We start from the raw sequence: 17,575 nt of genomic DNA on the forward strand, positions 1-17,575 counted from the left end.
CCCGTCAGGCTATGCCTGAAACAATCCTCAGCAAGCGGCTATTGCCTCTCTCCTTGACCATTCTTTTTTTAAATGGATAAAATGTCATCTTCCTAGTTGTAACCAGTTTCACAAACTAATATTTCTTTTAGATTAAAAAAATGAAAAGCAATGCTGTATCTAGCTTAGTGTGGTATTCTCCAGGAGTCAATATCGCAGCAAAGACTCCAGTGCAGGCAGTTAATGTTGGAGATGATCCTACCACACACAGGTAAGAGAACGATGGAGTGAGACAGGATAGAAGGCAGACTGTGACGGTACATTATTAAGCAAGTGATCAGTTGGGTAACTTGAACCTAATTCAGCTGCAGAGCTCTGGAAAATGGGATAGAATATATGCCTGGGAACTATCCCACAGAAGGGCCAAGAGCTGGGCTGTTTCTGGGAGAAAAAAAGTCTCTAATTCCCTGGGGCTCTCAGGAAGCCACATGTGCAGAGGAAGAACTCAGTCAAGGAGAAGCAAGCAGTAGTAATTTAGTAATTTAGAGCACCAATGTGCACTAAAATGGTGAGGCATCATGGGCACGAAGTGGAGCTAATGTTTCTGGGAACATCTACCAGCCAGTAATCAATGGGGATTGAAGGGCAAATACATCAGCTCCCATGCCATGTACGGGGCATAACTCTAATGGACGTGCTATAATGCTGTTCAGGGTTCAGAGATACAAAAACCCACAGCAACAACCTGTTTGATACCACCCTTAGATTTCTTGCTCTTACTTGCCTCACGTATGCCCCTATAGTCACATCCCTAATAAATTCACATCCTGGTTTTAGGGCCTGCTTCAGGGGAGAAAAAATCAACCTAAAATATGGGAAAGTTATTTTAACTTGTGACCAGGACTTTTGCAAAGTGACAACCATTTTATAGCAGTGGCAGTTAATTCGGGGCAAGATTGATTTCCATTATTAGCATAAATGTCAAAGTTATCTTTTCCTCTATTTTCTTCCCTAAAATGCTCTATCCAGATTAGTCATCTTACTTGTTGCACTGAATACCCAAACTTGGCATTTGGACAATAGCATATTAAAGTTCTTTTCTTGAAATCTTCAAAAATTTCTACCTGTCTCAGAAACTATCAATAGGACAGTGATTATCTCATCTGGACTTCTCCAGGAAACTCTTTTTTTTCTCATATATATATATTTTTTAATATATATTTTATTGATTTTTTTTACAGAGAGGAAGAGAGAGGGATAGAGAGTTAGAAACATCGACGAGAGAGAATCATCGATCAGCTGCCTCTTGCACACCCCCTACTGGGGATGTGCCCTCAACCAAGGTACATGCACTTGATCAGAATCGAACCTGGGACCTTTTAGTCTGCAGGCCAACGCTCTATCCACTGAGCCAAACCGCTTTCGGCTTTTCTCATATATTTTATTAATTTTTTTACAGAGAGAAAGGGAGAGGGATAGTTAGAAATATCAATGAGAAAGAAACATTGATCAGCTGCCTCCTGCACACTCCCCACTGGGGATGTACCCACAATCTAGGTACATGCCCTTGACCAGAATGGAACCTAGGACCCTTCAGTCTGCAAGCCAATGCTCTAATCACTGGGGATGTGACCACAATCAAGGTACATGCCCTTGACCGGAATGGAACCTAGGACCTTTCAGTCTGCAAGCCAATGCTCTATCCACTGAGCCAAACGGTTAGGGCCCCAGGAGACTCTTAAGTTCTAAGGTTCTCTCTCTCTCTCTCTCTCTCTCTCTCTCTCTCTCTCTCTCTCTCTCTCTCTCTCTCTCTCTCTCTCTCTCTTCTCCAAATCTGATATCACACACACACACACACACACACACACACACACACACACACACTGAGTGGCCAGATTATTATGACCACCTGACATTTGTAGACAAATTAGCCATACACTACACTATATCATATGGGATATGGAAGCCGAAGGCCTGTTCGAACACCTTTGCTACCTATAGTTACCAAGATAAAACGTCTCCAATTCACACAGGAACACAAGGATTGGACAGTTGAGCATTGGAAAAAGTCATGTGGTCCAATGAATCACATTTCCAGTTGCATTATGCAGATGGAAGAGTGAGAATTTGGCAGAAACAGCATGAAAGCATGCACCCCACATGCATGAGTACAACCCTTCAAGCTGGTGGGGGCAGGGTTAAGGTTTGGAGGATATTTTCCTGGAATGATTTAGGCCCTTTAATTCATGTGGAACAACATCTGAATAGCACAACATACCTAAGTATCATTGCTGATTAAGTTCATCCTATCATGTTGATGGCATATCCCAATGGAGATGGCTTCTTCCAAGGGGGGTGCTCATATTGTGCAGTAGTGGTTTCATGAACATGAGGAAGACTTTACCTTGCTTAGGTGGCCCCCACAATTACCAGATCTCAATCCAATTAAGCATTTGTGGGACGAAGTTAAAAGAGCCATCAATCAGGCAGCTGGTTCCACAACCATCAAATCTCACAGTACTGGACAGTGTTATTCATCATGCATGCTGTCCGATTCCTCAAATCACCTTTAAAAATCTCATGGAGTCAATGCCAAGAAGAATTGCCACAATATTAAAGGCAAAGGGTGGCCCAATGAAGTACTGATGAGGTGGTCATAATAATCTTGCCACTCAGTGTGTGTGAGTGTGTGTGTGTGTGTACATGAAATTCATTCATGAGGGGGTGTGTTCCTCAACTCAGCCTGCATCCTCTCCAATCTGGGATACCTTGAGGGATGGCCGACCAGTGGGATCAGGCCTAAACAGGCAGTCGGGCATCTCTCTCACAATCCAGGACTGCTGGCTCCCAACTGCTCACCTGTCTGCCTGCCTGATTGCCCCTAACTGCTTCTACCTGCCAGTCTGATCACCCCTTAACCACTCCCCTGCCAGCCTGAATTGACGCCTAACTGCTCCCCTGCTGGCCCCATCACCCCTAACTGCCCTCCCTTGACAGTCTGGTTGCCCCTAACTGCCCACCCCTGCAGGCCTGCCCCCCCCCCAATTGCCCTCTCTTGCAGGCCTGGTCCCCCACAACTGCCCTCCTCTGCCGACCCGGTCAACCCTAGGTGCCCTCCCCTGCAGGCCTGATCGCCCCCAACTGCCCTCCTCTGCTGGCCATACTGTGGTGGCCATCTTGTGTGCACATAGGGCTGGCCATCTTGTATGTTGGAGTGACAGTCAATTTTTCATATTACTCTTTTATTAGATCGGATATACACTGAGTGGCCATGTTATTATGCATTCAGAGATTATAATAATCTGGCCATTCAGCACACACACACACACACACACACACAAATACATATACATATACATATACATATACATATACATATACATATACACACACACAATGCTGTCAAATCATTGTACATTGATTTAATAATATAATTTCCAAATTCAAAAGCATTTGATGAGGGGTGGTGTCAGGACACAAACATGGAGTCCCCTCTGCCAAACCCTGTACCTTTAGTAACTGCACTGTGTGCCCTCACCTCCGCCCTCAGTAGATTGTCTCCACCATGATAGTCACCTGTCATTGTGACTATTGATGGTGCCCGTTCCTTGGGTGGCCTGATGACCAATGAAGCACTCAGAATCAATCTTACCAGGAGTCATGAAACGTAAATAAGGTCAGTTTCTAAACTCTCCTACTGGTTTGAATTACCTTGACTTAAAGGAATATTTGTGAGTAGCCAAATGGTCTACTCTACAAACAATATTAACAATATTGAATATGCACTTGATTAGTCAAGAAATAATAATAATGATAATAACAACAGTGATGGATGGTGAACATGTATGATGGCCAGTATAAGCCAGGCACTATGATAAGTATCTTTGTGTTTTAGCTAATTTAATCCTTATAACAATCCTAATATGATAGTATTATCACCACTCTATTCTAGAGATGAAGAAATAAAGGCTCAGAGAAGTTAAATGGTCTGAAGTATAGCAATAAGTAAATTTGAACTTTGATGTGCTTGACTACTAAACTCAATAAAATTCATTTTTTATGCTCCATTAAGGAAGGTTCTATTAGAGATTAATTTTGAACCAATAATTAAAAACTACTTTTTGCCCTGGCTGGTATGGTTCAGTTGGTTGGGTGTTGTCCCTTGTATCTAAGGGTGCTATTCCTGATCAGACCACAAGATTTATCAGTGCGATATTAAAAGAAGACGAGAAAATAGGCTTGCTGGCCATATCAAAAAATGTAAGTAGCTATCAGCTTGGTTTAGCACCCAAACACAAAGTACTTTATTAAAAGTCAACTTCAGCCAGCTATAGAATAAAATGAAGCTGGATTTGGTACAAAAAATAACCTAGATTTCGGGTTTCTCTCAAATAGTTGGTATTTATCTATCAAAAATTATTTCTCTAGATACTACAAAGCAACTGTGAACACAAAATTTCCTCAATGGAAAACAGTTTCTCGAAGACTGGATAATAAAACAGAAATTTCTTTCAGATAAAGCAAGCATTCTATCAGTTTGGCTTTACCTTTAATATGTGTATCATACAAAAAGTCATAGGAGACTGGAGAACATTAGAAGACAGCATTGATTTCACTTGATATTCCTTTGCAGGAGCACTGTTCTCAGTACTCTCCTCTGCTTTCCCTCTCCACCCTAGGGAGCAGGTGATCACAGAGTCCACCCCAGTGGACTGCATAAGTTATGGAGACCTCAAGACTTTGGGATTTGCTTAGCTTGAAACATATCCTAGATATACCTACACGAAGTGAAGAAGACACAATGTTATGGCTAGGCTACATCCATTACATCCTTAAATTCTTTCTTGGGCTATGGTAGCATCCTTCTCATCTACAAATTTAGCATGAACATTTCTATTTCTACGGGGAGCCTACAAAAAATAAGTCAAGTTAGTAAATGGCATGTAAAAGTTTTCTAATATCCTAAAGTGTTACACACACTCTTCTCTTTCCATGCATCATCTTGATAAAGCATTTTATTACTAGGAACATGAAGAAAGTTGTTTTGTGTGACTGATTAAAACTATATTTTCCCTGGCGAAGGAATTTTATAGGCTGTCTCCAGGTGGGATAACAAATCACATTCATTAATCCACTCATTTCAAGTGGAAGCTTCAAGTGGCACTTCCTAATTTTAATACACTTCATAAATTTGCTCAGCTCTCTAAACCTTCTGCTTAGTTTCTTCCTCAACCTATTTTGCTTTTTTCAATATAGATCAACTGCCATTTCTCCCTCCAAAAATTATTTCTGTTTGTCAAAGAGTCATCCCCATGTATCTCTCTCAATGGGTACTCACCTTCTCATACCCTATTTTTTGTCCTCTTCAGTGAAAGTATCCTACTCCATCTCTTAGCTCTTAAATCCCCTCTACTTGATATTACTTAGATTTTGTAAATGTATTTTATATTTGCAAAAAAAACTCAGTAAAGACAAGTTTTCAAGGATACATTGCATGAAAGATGTTAAATTCAATCAAATTTCACTTTCATTTTTCTTTTTCAGAAAAATCAAGGGCTCAGGTATTATTCTGCATATAACAGTTGTTGAGTTATCAGGCAGTTTCTCAAAATTCCTCCAGAACATGAATATACAAAAGGCTAATAAGGAGAGGCAGAAGCACTTTTGATGTATCCCTAGGGAAAGATAATAACTTCAGGGTTCAGTTTCTGTGGAGTGTTCAGAGACAGAATGATTTCTTATCCCTCCACAATTTGAAGCATTTTCTCAAAATTTTAGTGTTGGGTTTGCTTTGAGGCAAAACACACACACACACACACACACACACACACACACACACACACACACACACATTTATTCCCTGGTTTAGTTTCTCGAAGTCTTAGTGAGTTTAGAAGTTTTTGACTGAGTTTATAACTATGTAGAAAAAGTCAAAATACTTTAGAAGTAAAACAAAGCAGCTATTTTAAGCACAACTCATCATCTTCAATGCTAATTCTGGTTTCGAATTAGAGCTGCATCACAAAAAAGCTCAGCTTGTCTCCTTCCATATCCTACCTATTGGCTGGCTCAGTGATAGACTCTCAAAGGCCACCAAATGTGGTTTCCTACTATACTTTCCCACTAAAATCATCAGGAAAATACTAAAATGAAATGGTAAACATAATACCACACCTAAGACCAATTAAATTAAAATACCTGGTTCAACTTAATTTTTTTTTCTTTTCGACTAGAATACTTCATGGGTTGCACCGTATACTTCCTGTTGTATCACATCCTGAGGAACAACATGTCAGTATACAACTTTTAGTGATGCTAGAAGTGTAAGTGGCATCAGCACGATCCTCCCATTATGAAGTTCTTTCACCTTCGTAATGATTTTAGCACCCACTAAAAGTGGTTGCCTCAAGCCAACAGAAGCTTACTTAGATGAAAGAGAATAGAGCATACAGAGATTTTAGCAATGAATGAGCTAGTCTCCAATGCCCAAGCTGTTTTAGTTTTCCTCCCACTACCCTGGGCACTTCTCACTGGCTCCTTAATTCTTCTGATTCAAAAGGTAAACACTACAATGCTATCTTCGGTCCTTTTTCCTTTCTTTCCATAAAGTCTCTTTTTGGTAAACTGTATCTACTCTTCGCAAATTCCTTCTACTCGATGAAAGATTCTCACAAAACCTACTTCTATTGTCCATCTGACTGGCAATTTTTAGATGCCAACTAATCCCTCAGTCTGCCATAAATCACACTTGTCACCTTTAATTTCCAAATCACTTCCAGACCCCTCTTTTTCTGCCAAGGATACCATGATTCTCTCAGTCACCATTGACTAGTCTTGCTCCCCCTCTTCTCTCATTATCTATATCAATAATTTGCCAACTCTGTGATTTTCCTCTAACATATTGTTTGTTCTCTTTTTCTCTTTCTAAATCACTGCCACCCCTCGAGTATAGGTCATTATCTCTTGCCAAACTATTGGAAACAGCTTCTGAAGGGCTCTTCCTGCTTTCAAGCTTTGCCCTCTGCTATCCACCCTGAACCTAGGGCTGGAAAGGGCTCCTCCAAATATAGAAGTGTTATGTAACTCCCCTGCTCCAACCGCTTCACTGGAAATGCAAGCTGTTCATGCCACTTTTAATCTGTCTCTTCTGCCTCTACTGACTGTTCCTCTCAAGCATTACCCAGGCTGGATGGCTGGTCTCTGAGCCTCTTCTAAGAAGTCATGTCTATAACCAATCCCACCTTCCTGAAGCTCAAACCAATCTTGATTATCAGCAGCCTACTTATTATTTTCCTCTTCATTAAGTGATATTTTTTTCCAAAAAATGTAAAGCCTTTAGCAGTTGTTAACTCATTTGATTTTGAAAATGAGCTCTATGCTAATAAACACTGACTTTGTAATCATTCAAAAGTGTGAGTACATTTTGGGGGAACACCCTGTATATGTATATTATTGGCAATGATTTATATTGGTTCCCCTTTCTTTCTCTAATTCTACCACCCTAAGGGAATTATTTACTGAGCTTGCTTCCATGATTGCTCTTCCCATATGTAAGAATAGATGCATCCCTTTTTCCTCCTTCCTGCACATCAGTCTTATCTTACCCTTGGACTTGGATTTACACCATTGGCTCCCCTGGTTCTCAGGCCTTCAGACTATGCCTGGAATTACACCACTGACTTTCCTGGTCTCCAGCTGGCAGGCAGTAATTGGTGAGACTTCTCAAGACTCCATAATCACTCACTTTTCTGGGCACTTAAAATGTCTTTCTGTGTTAAGAATATATAGTTATTTGCCTAAAAATGGCAAAGATTTACATGAACGTAGTGGACCAATTTGAACAGAAAGCACTTTCATATCTATACCTGTAAACTTGGTGAATGATTTTAAACCATATATAGATGTAACTAGCTTCTCTCATATAGTTTACATAGAATTATTTCACCTCAATTTATAAAGATCTGCTTTATTCATATTAATAACAGGCTCATATCCTGTGATATAAATGGTCCTTAATTTATTCTACCATTTCTATATAGGAACATTCAGTTTATTCCCTTTTTATTTTATTTTTATTCCCTTTTTATAACTACTATACACAAGGCTAGAATAGCATATTTATATGAAAACCTTTATAACTTATTACTTTATTTTTTTCAAATCCATTCTCCACATGGATTCCTGGGTCAAATAGTATGCATAATTTAAGTTCTAATAAAAGACAGCCAGATTACTTTCCAAAAGTAATAATGTATTCTTATGTCAACACTACACGACGGAAGTATTCATTTCTATATATCTTTTATAATAATATATTAATTTTTAAAGTTTCTGTCAAGTTATTTGAAAATTGATCTCTCTTAGCAGTACCCAGCCTCTAAGACCCCATCTAAAAGATAATATCTTTGATGAATCTTTTCTTCATTCTTTCATCCTAGATATCCTCCTTTCCCTCTGAAACTTTTGAAACACGTTTTGTCCTTTTGTGGAACTTGTCATATTACACTTTATGCTGAATTGAGTTTTCTTATTTTATATCTCTATAGTATTATACCTCAAAAAGGTTAAGTCACACACTTACCTATTCTGATAACTTCCATAACATCAGCACAATGGCAGTACATAGGAGATGCTCCAATTTCTTCTTAATGGGATCCAGTTGATCAGTCAGAGAAATGGGAGCCCAAAGCTAAGGATGAAATGTATATAACTGTGTGTCCTCTTGGAGGAAATTGCATGTGGTTTGCTACAAAATCCTATCATTTATAAAACAATGAAGCAAACAGATACACCATGTTCGCTTATCAAATCTACTGCTCAAACATCTAGGGTAGGCAAAGCCAAACAATGTGAGCATGACACCATCACAATGTTTATGAGCCAGTACCCTGGACAGAGCATATTTTTAAAATGTGTAGGTACCTTATTTTAAAGTTAACTCTTTAAAATCAGTGGGTAGAAGATAAAAATTGTAATTCAGCATACAACTAAATAACTAAAATAGGGTCAACACAGATGTACTCTGGATATGCAAGTATTATGAGAACTTCCCAGTGTGCATTAACCAATTACATACACACACCCCAGTACAGTAGATATTATTATTCACATGTCATATAAGGGGAATTAACTCTCCTAAAGGCATAGATCGTATATATAAGGGAACTGAATTGAAAGCCCAGGTCTGTTTGACTTGAAGCTGCCTATAATGTCCTACCTGTAGAGGTATTAAAACAGAGACCAGACAACTCTGTCAGAAGTGCTATAGGACCCATAATTCCATTAAGGTAGAGAACAAAAAAATGACATCCAAACCAGGTCACTATCACAGAAGTTAGAATGTCCTCAGCATCCAAAAACTACAACTACAAGAACAACAACAACAACAACAACAACAAAACAAAAAAAAAACAAAAAACAAGCAAGCAGGTTTTTACTTGCCATTAATATATAAGGACAACGAATGGCCCAAAGATGACATAGATTCACTTTTTAAAATATATAAACCATGCAGGTTTAAAGGAATGAGGAACAAAATGTGTCTACAGAGTATAAACAGCACAGTCACACTAAGATGAACTTCCTTTTCTCCACCTGTTCTTGGCTGAACTTGAGCCACTTGTCATGTAAGACGAATGTTAAGTGCCATATCAGCCCTTCCTTACTGGTTGCTCAGAGCCTCAACCAGCTCTTCCTAGTTCATCTGGCCTAAAGTTTTCCAAAATTACCAATGTCTGCGATTCTCTTAAATATTGTCCTGTTAGTTTTCTCTTGCTTTGTCCTTGACACAAGAAGGCACTGATAGCATCTGAATTCAATCTCCCTCAACTGGATTGAATCAGTGGAGGCCCTTCTCTGAGCATATAACTCCCTCCCATGAAGTCCAATAGATAGAGACAGAGATGACAGAGATCGAAATGTGTAAAATAAGGAGCTATGATTCAGAAAAATTCAAATTCTTAAGCTTGCTGCTGTAGAATCCTGAGTAACTTACTTGATCCTCAGTTTCCTCATTTATATCAAAATCTGAATAGTATTTGTTTCATAGGACTTTTGTGAGATTAAAATAGATGCTGCCTGCACAACCTATAATAAATTCCTAGTGGAAGGTAATTATTATACTGGTAACTATTAGCAGAGTCAGCCACTTTTAGACAAAACTAAAAGTAAATTAAACCTCATTAAGCTTCTCAATACCATGAATATCTGTTTTAAAAAGAACTATATAAAGATTATTTCATTATCTGTCTAATGAAAGATAGGAGTCAGCCCAATTACAACAATGAATATAGAAATTGCTGATGGGCTCCCTTAGATTGTGAGTGAACTGAGTAAAGAGAAATATCTCACACCCTTAAGAGATGCTGGGATGCTTGCAAAACAAGATGTTTTGTGGATATGTTCAGAAGGTTAATATCTGTCTTCCAAGAAAGGAGAATGAGAACAGAAACTTTAAGAGGAGAAATCATGCTGTGACTGTAGCCTATGTAGAAGACAGACTTTTGTCGGGGTCATATTGATAGCAAAATATGGAAGAAATCTCCAAGAGGAAAGCTTAATAAACTCATCCTCTTTTCGGTTCCCCTCCAGAGACTTTAACTGCAGTGGCAGTATATCCCCATCTCATCTCGGTAATGGTGCTCCATCAGTGTACTTATATTATTAAGTGACTCTTACTGAAAGAGGTGACTGGCCATAAGCTCTATCAAATCAGAACATGAATGTCAGCCACTGACTTAAGGCAAGATGTGTCCGTGAACTACGTAAAAGGCCAGGTGGGCCAGAAAGGGCAGGTGGGCCAGAAGGCCATCTCTTAATAGAGTTGAGATGGAGAATATCAAAGTAAAGTGGCATAAAACAAGCTAGGAACTCCGCCACTAGTTCTCAGGAGTGGGGGGAGATGGTTTAAGTTGAGAGATTAGGCAGCCCACTAGAGGGTTTGAAAAGAATTAACACAACTGGATAGAGACAGAGGATGTAAAATGAAACTAATGGAGAAACAAATTATTAATTTTCTAGAGCACAAATCTGCTTCAATTGGAAGTGCTTTTGACAAATAGGACCAAAATGATGTTGTTGCTTTCATTTGCTATGAATCATTTAAAACAGACCTGGGACTGCAATGCATCAGAACAAGCTAAATCTGCCTATATCTGGTTTTGTCATTGCAATAGCATACAATCTTTCCCTTTATTTTAATTACACTCCAGGTCCCTGCAGTCTAACTTCTTCTGAGCCTGAATCCCTGATTTAGGCCAACCCATTAAGCCATTTTAAGCCTATAATTTTACAAGGGTCTCTGAGTAAACAATAACCAGTGTTCCTTTGGTATTTATATTTATGAAATTATGCTGTTGATAATTTTATTTCTTTTGTTTTCCTTAAAGTAATTAAATTAGTTCACTTCCTTTATGTCACATGTAAAAAAAAAACAAAAAAAACAAAAAAAAACATTTTAGTTGTCTCTATTCTATACCAGATGGTATTCCAGAAGGATCCTGGGAAAAATTACAGAATTCTGAACAATGTATGAACTTTGGTTAATAATAATGTATCAATACTATTAATTAATTGTGACAATGTATAAGGTATAAATACTAAGAGAAATGGTATGATGGTAATACATAGGAACTGTCTGTACTATCCTTACAATTTTCCTTTAAAACCCCAAGTATTCTAAAATCAAATGCCTATTTTTTTTTTAAGTCAGCAGTTTAGAAACAGATTTTTTTGGTGATAACCTTGTTCTAAGGAAAATTCTAGAAGTATAGATCTGATGCTCCTGACTCTGCTTGGTATAGGGATAAAGAATGATGAACCAAATAGACAGAACATTGGTAGAAGTTTTAATCCACTAAGTTATTTTTTTGTTATTCCACATGGAAGTAATCTATTAATTTAGAAATTAGAGAACTGTGCCTTTAAAAATACAAACACATTTTCTTAAAGTTACCAAAAATTAAAAATTTAGCCTTGTTTAATTTAACACAGGCAGAAAATCAAACAGCCTTCTGCTGCAAAATGCAATCTTAACCAGGTAATACCAATTAAGTGTCTCGTTAAGCATACTAAACTTCTGTACTTAAAGAAAGCCAAGAACATCAGACCAAATAGTAATTATCATTTCACACTCCATAGATGGATGATCTTGCAACCAAAAGAAGAGTAAATTGAAAGTTCAGTGCCACTGCTATTAATTCTATCAAAAAACCTGTAATATCATTAAGCAGAGAAGAGGCCAGTGGTAACAGACTCATGCACACACAGTTCAGTAACCTGGTCGCTAAATAACATGCAAACTACCTAACAAAGGGCCCTACAATACAGATATAAGGAGAGGATAGCCCTACATTGCTCTGACTACCTACCTCAACCTGCTCTTTCCACCCCTGTAAATGTACTTCTTTTTGCAACAATCTTGTATCTCCCATCAGGCTGCTGAGCTGAAAAACTTGAAAGGGATCTAAGGCTACTGTAAGCCATTCGAGCTCAGTAAAATCAGGACACATTCAAAGCAATCCCATTAAATGTCAGGTTTGAGTCAAAGTTTTAATTTCACAGTAGATTTAACTGAAGAGATTTAATTTTATCAAATTAAAAACGTATGCCTCACAACAATCGCCTAGCCCTCCAGGAGTGAACTCTGAGAAAGTTTGATCAGAGCATCAACTAGAAAGAATTATTCCAGATGCCCTAGTTTAACTCTGAGGCTGAGGATGGAGGAAAATAAAGTATTATCCCTCTAAAAAGAACACCATTCTTGCTGACTGCAGTCAATATTTTCAAGTAAAGGGCACTCACCTACCCTCAGCCCACTCCTCCACTTTTACACAGGAGGAACACAAATAGTGTCCAAGAAGCTCCCAGTAATTGAGAGGGGAGAATAATGGTTAATATCAGTAATCAATAATATGCTAGTGTCTTCCATGCCTGTAGCATGGGTGAGATAAGGGAATAAAAACCAACAGTGAAATATAATCATGCCAAGGGAAAAAAAGGAGAGGAATCAAGGCAACAGATACCAGCCGATGAGAAAAATGCTGAGTAGAAAATAAAATGAGTTGTGACTAATATTAATATATCACTAGCATGTGGCAGACACTGTGATTGACCCTCATATCAATTATGTCATCCTCACAATGACCGTACAATCCAGATATCATTCAGACTATGAAGTGGGAAACCTGAGGGTCGCTGGGGTTTAACTGGCTTGCTCTGGAAGCCTTTTGAAATGCTAGACATAAAACAAAATCTAAGGGATGTATAACTTCCAGAGTCTTTGCTTTTTCCATTAAATTATCCTGCCTATCCATGGGAGAAAGTCAGCATCTGGGTAATGTGATCTGTAAAATAAATTGGGCTTATTTATCTGTAAACCTTAATTCCTGATATAGGTTGTAAACTCTTTAAGACAAAGACCAACAAGTTCATGTGCTTCTAGGGATGATAATATTTTACATTTATATAAACTTGATGAATAAAAAATATGCTCCTATAAAAATTCGAGTTTGCAGGAGCTGAATTGAGACATTCTACAGATAAAATAAAATATTGGTGCTCGGTTACATAGTAAAAAGTTGATCTATCAATCTGTGCATCTACACTTGAGATTGCATATTCTATGGTATATACATTATAGATCAATTAAGATAGTGAATAAATAGTAAAGGGAAAATGGGTATTGGTTTTTACTTCTGATTATGTTAGCTGTAGCAGACCTACACTCATTTTAAGAACAACATGAAAATTCAGCTAGAACATAAAAAATTTATCCCAAGGAATTTGATTGCTATTAAAAAAAATGAAAACTTCAGAGGTTCAAATCCTGGAGAGAAGAACATTCAGTAAAATGAGTCAAATATTTTGTGCCCAGCTTCTCTCCATGTGGCATATATATTTTCTTTTATGGAGGGAGGCCGAGAAACCAATGAAAGCATCAGAGAATTCAGGAGCCTTTCAAAACTCAGAAGACAAAAATTGGAAGTTGGGGTTCCGACTTAAGGCAGGAATGAAGAGGCCAAGATTTTCTAAAGAATGAAGATGCAAAGAAATCAAACCAACAAGCGATGGCTTTCCCTCAGTATATTTGGTAAATACCTAAGCTACACTACACGAGGTAAAGGGCTAGAAAGCTAATAAGAAGTAGCTGAAAAACTTTGTAGAGTTTGTGCAGTCTTATGGTACCTAAAAATAAAAGTTGAACTTAAGTACCTAAACAAACAAATTGAGTCCCATGCGGTAATATTATATAGCTATGAGGATTTGATTCATGAAATACTACAAATTAATCCAACAAACATAGTGTTGAGACACATACAGCTAGCTACCAAATATATATATATATATATATATATATATATATATATATATATATATATATATATATATATACATACATACAGTGGTACCTCGCATAACGAACTCCTCGCACAGCGAACTTTGGACAGGTTTTTCATGAAACCATCGGCCAAAAAGCAGAAAATGGATGAAGATGTGCAAGATTCGGTAGACTCTACTTAGTCTGTCTTAAAATTTAAAAAATGTGTGTTCTTTTTAAAAAAATTATGTTTTTAGATGTATCTAAATAAAAATATGTCATCTTAGCATATTTTTTTTTATGTCATCTTAGCATATTTTATGCTACAGAACGAATTATTTTTTTTAACATGTATTGTTATGGGAAAACGCGTTTCACATAACGAACTTTTCGCATAACAAGCTTGCTCCTGGAACGAATTAAGTTCGTTGTGTGAGGCACCACTGTATGTATGTGTGTGTGTGTGTATATATATATATATATATATCTTCACTTATATAAACTTCAAGAATAAACAAAGTTAATCTATTGTGATAAAACTTGATCAAAAGTGTTATTATCTTTGGTGGCCTAGTGAGTAGAGAAGGTAAAAAGAGGTGCTTTACAGATACTAATAAGTTTTAGTTCTTGATATAGATGTACTCCTCACTGGTGAAAATTCAATAAACTAAACTTGTGATTTATGTACTTTTTTCCTATTAATATTTTAATGAAACAAAATTTACTTACACACAAGAAATCTTATTTATCTAATGTCTTTTGCCTGTTAACATAAACTAAAAGAAGATGAGATGAATGTACATGAAAAACATACCTTTTTTTTGAAAACTTAGAAATACATCTTTAAAATATTGATACATTAAACATTTAAAAGTGCAGTGCTCTGTATAAACATAGGTTACATCTTGAACCTTCAAAAAATGCAGTACTGGTAAGAATGCTAGATTGTATTAATAAACATTTCACAATGTCCTACAAAGAATATCATGAAATTAAAATATCTAAACTCTGAACCATTTTCTATGTTTTCACATTTTGATATAATTTAAAGATCTCATTTCATTTAATGAGATAGCTCACTTGAAGGAAAAAATAGATTTTTTTCACTTCCACTTGATAAATGAAATGAAATAAAATAACTTGGGTGAGTTTATTTCTCCATGCTTGTATGACTAGTAGCTGACTGAAGTGAACATCTATTGTTTTGGCCCTCTCAGGAATTTTTCCCATATATTTTAATTTCAGTACCTCCCCACATTCCTCTGTCATTTTAGTACTATAAATTAAGGTCCCTTACCACCACCACTTGTCCTGTCATCCTTTCAACCAATCAAAGAGTAATATGCTAATGTTATTCTAAGGCCGCTCAACTGCTCGCTATGACATGCACCGACCACTAGGGGGCAAACAGTGGACTGGTCGACCAGTAGCTATGATGTGCACTGACCACCAGGGGGCAGATGCTCCGACCAGCAGGTTAGCTTGCTGCTGGGGTCCAGCTGATAGGAACTGAGTGAGATGTGCTGGACATGCCCTAGAGCCGTCCCGCACTCCATCCCTGGCTGGCCAACCCTCAGGACCCCTTGGGGGATGTCTGGGTGCTGGTTTCTACCGGATCCCACAGGACAGGCCACAGGACCCCACTGGTGCATGAATTCGTGCACCGGGCCTCTAGTATAAAACTAATAAGCAAAGTTAATCAGATTCTATCTCATAAGTGTACTACTAGCAGCACCCTAAAAAAGACTTACCATTAATTTCTGCCATCCAGTTGATAAACCTCTCAGCATTCAGACTAATTTCCTATGATCTTAGTGTACAACTCTTACTTTGACGATAGATTATTCAGTATCCTTTTAGATTAGTTAGCCAGAGTTAGTTTTCGTTGCTTTCAACTAAGAATGCTAATGAGGCCAGATCTATAATTCAAATTTCACACCAGGGTTCCTGTTTAACAAGGAATATTTCATGTGTGCCACAAAGAAATACTACTACCATTCAATGGGAAAAATGACCAGAAGTTGAATGAATAAAAGAATATATATATTCTAAAGCTAGAAATTAATAAATTTGAATAGAGATATGACAATATTTAAAGAATTTCAAAAATATAATTGAGATTTTTATTCAATAATGTCAGAGTACTGTGATAACTGTACAGAAGAAATCTTGGGTTTCCACAGATGATGATTTCATTATTAATATTTTAAGATTAGCCCAAAATTATGCAATGAAAAGAACCTCAGCTCTAAACCCAGAAAAACCAATTTAGAAGTTTTAAGCTTAGGTTTACAGATTAGCTGGGTTTTTTTCTGGAAAAAAAAAGTCTTTTATTATTCAGATTGATAGCCTTAGCTCACCTAAATCATTGTTTTTCTCAGAAAACCAAGGAAAATGCAAATGGGACTCAATTATACAGAACGTGGAAAGAAACAGCAGAAATACAATGTGAAGCAAGTGAGGAAGTGATGGGTGATTTTTTTAATAGGGTAAATTTATTAGTAAAACTAGTTTAAGTCAATAAAAAGTCTAATATTTCAAAAAGGAAGGTCTAAAAAAGTAAAAACCACTGAAGAAGTAAGAAAGCTGACAATATTGTAGGTTGTAATTCACTTGAGAAATTCAAATTGGGAAAGTTAAGTTTATTTTTGTTTGCTAAGAAAAATAAAGAAAAATGTGATCAATTGTACAAATATTAAAAAAATTAAAATAAAAAGCCCAAGAAGCCAACAAACATTGTATAAATTTGTCAGCATTCTTTGAAGGCCCTTAAGGGTTCAAAATTCTAAGAGAAGGGTATTGTTGAAACATAACAATAATTCAACAATGATTCCTCTTATCTAAAATGAATCTTTGGGCTAGATCAAATTATGAGCCAATAAAGCATGCTGAAGATTTCTTAAATAATTAATCAAATAGCAGTGTCCATTAACCCTTTGATAAGAGACTCTGCAACTGACACACTTATCAATGCTATCATAAAGCACATTGGCCAAATCCACATGCAAGGTTGATTAGGCTTGGCTTTAAACATGAAAACAACATAGTCAAGACTCAAAGAGAGTTCTAAAGCCTTCTTGTGTACTCTGTCACTTATTTGTTCCTATCTCTTCAAGTCTTTTTTCATTCCCTCCACCTGTCCCTTCATAATGGTAGTCCAGCGTGAGCATGATAAAAACAAAACAAAACAAAACAAAAAAAACAAAAAAACACTAACTCTCACTCAGCCTCAAATGATTTTTTTTTCTTTTCCCTTGCCTACACAGGACCATTCTCAAG

This window comes from Pipistrellus hanaki, assembly GCF_964339955.1.
Source record: "Pipistrellus hanaki genome assembly, chromosome: 14".
Taxonomy (NCBI): domain Eukaryota; kingdom Metazoa; phylum Chordata; class Mammalia; order Chiroptera; family Vespertilionidae; genus Pipistrellus; species Pipistrellus hanaki.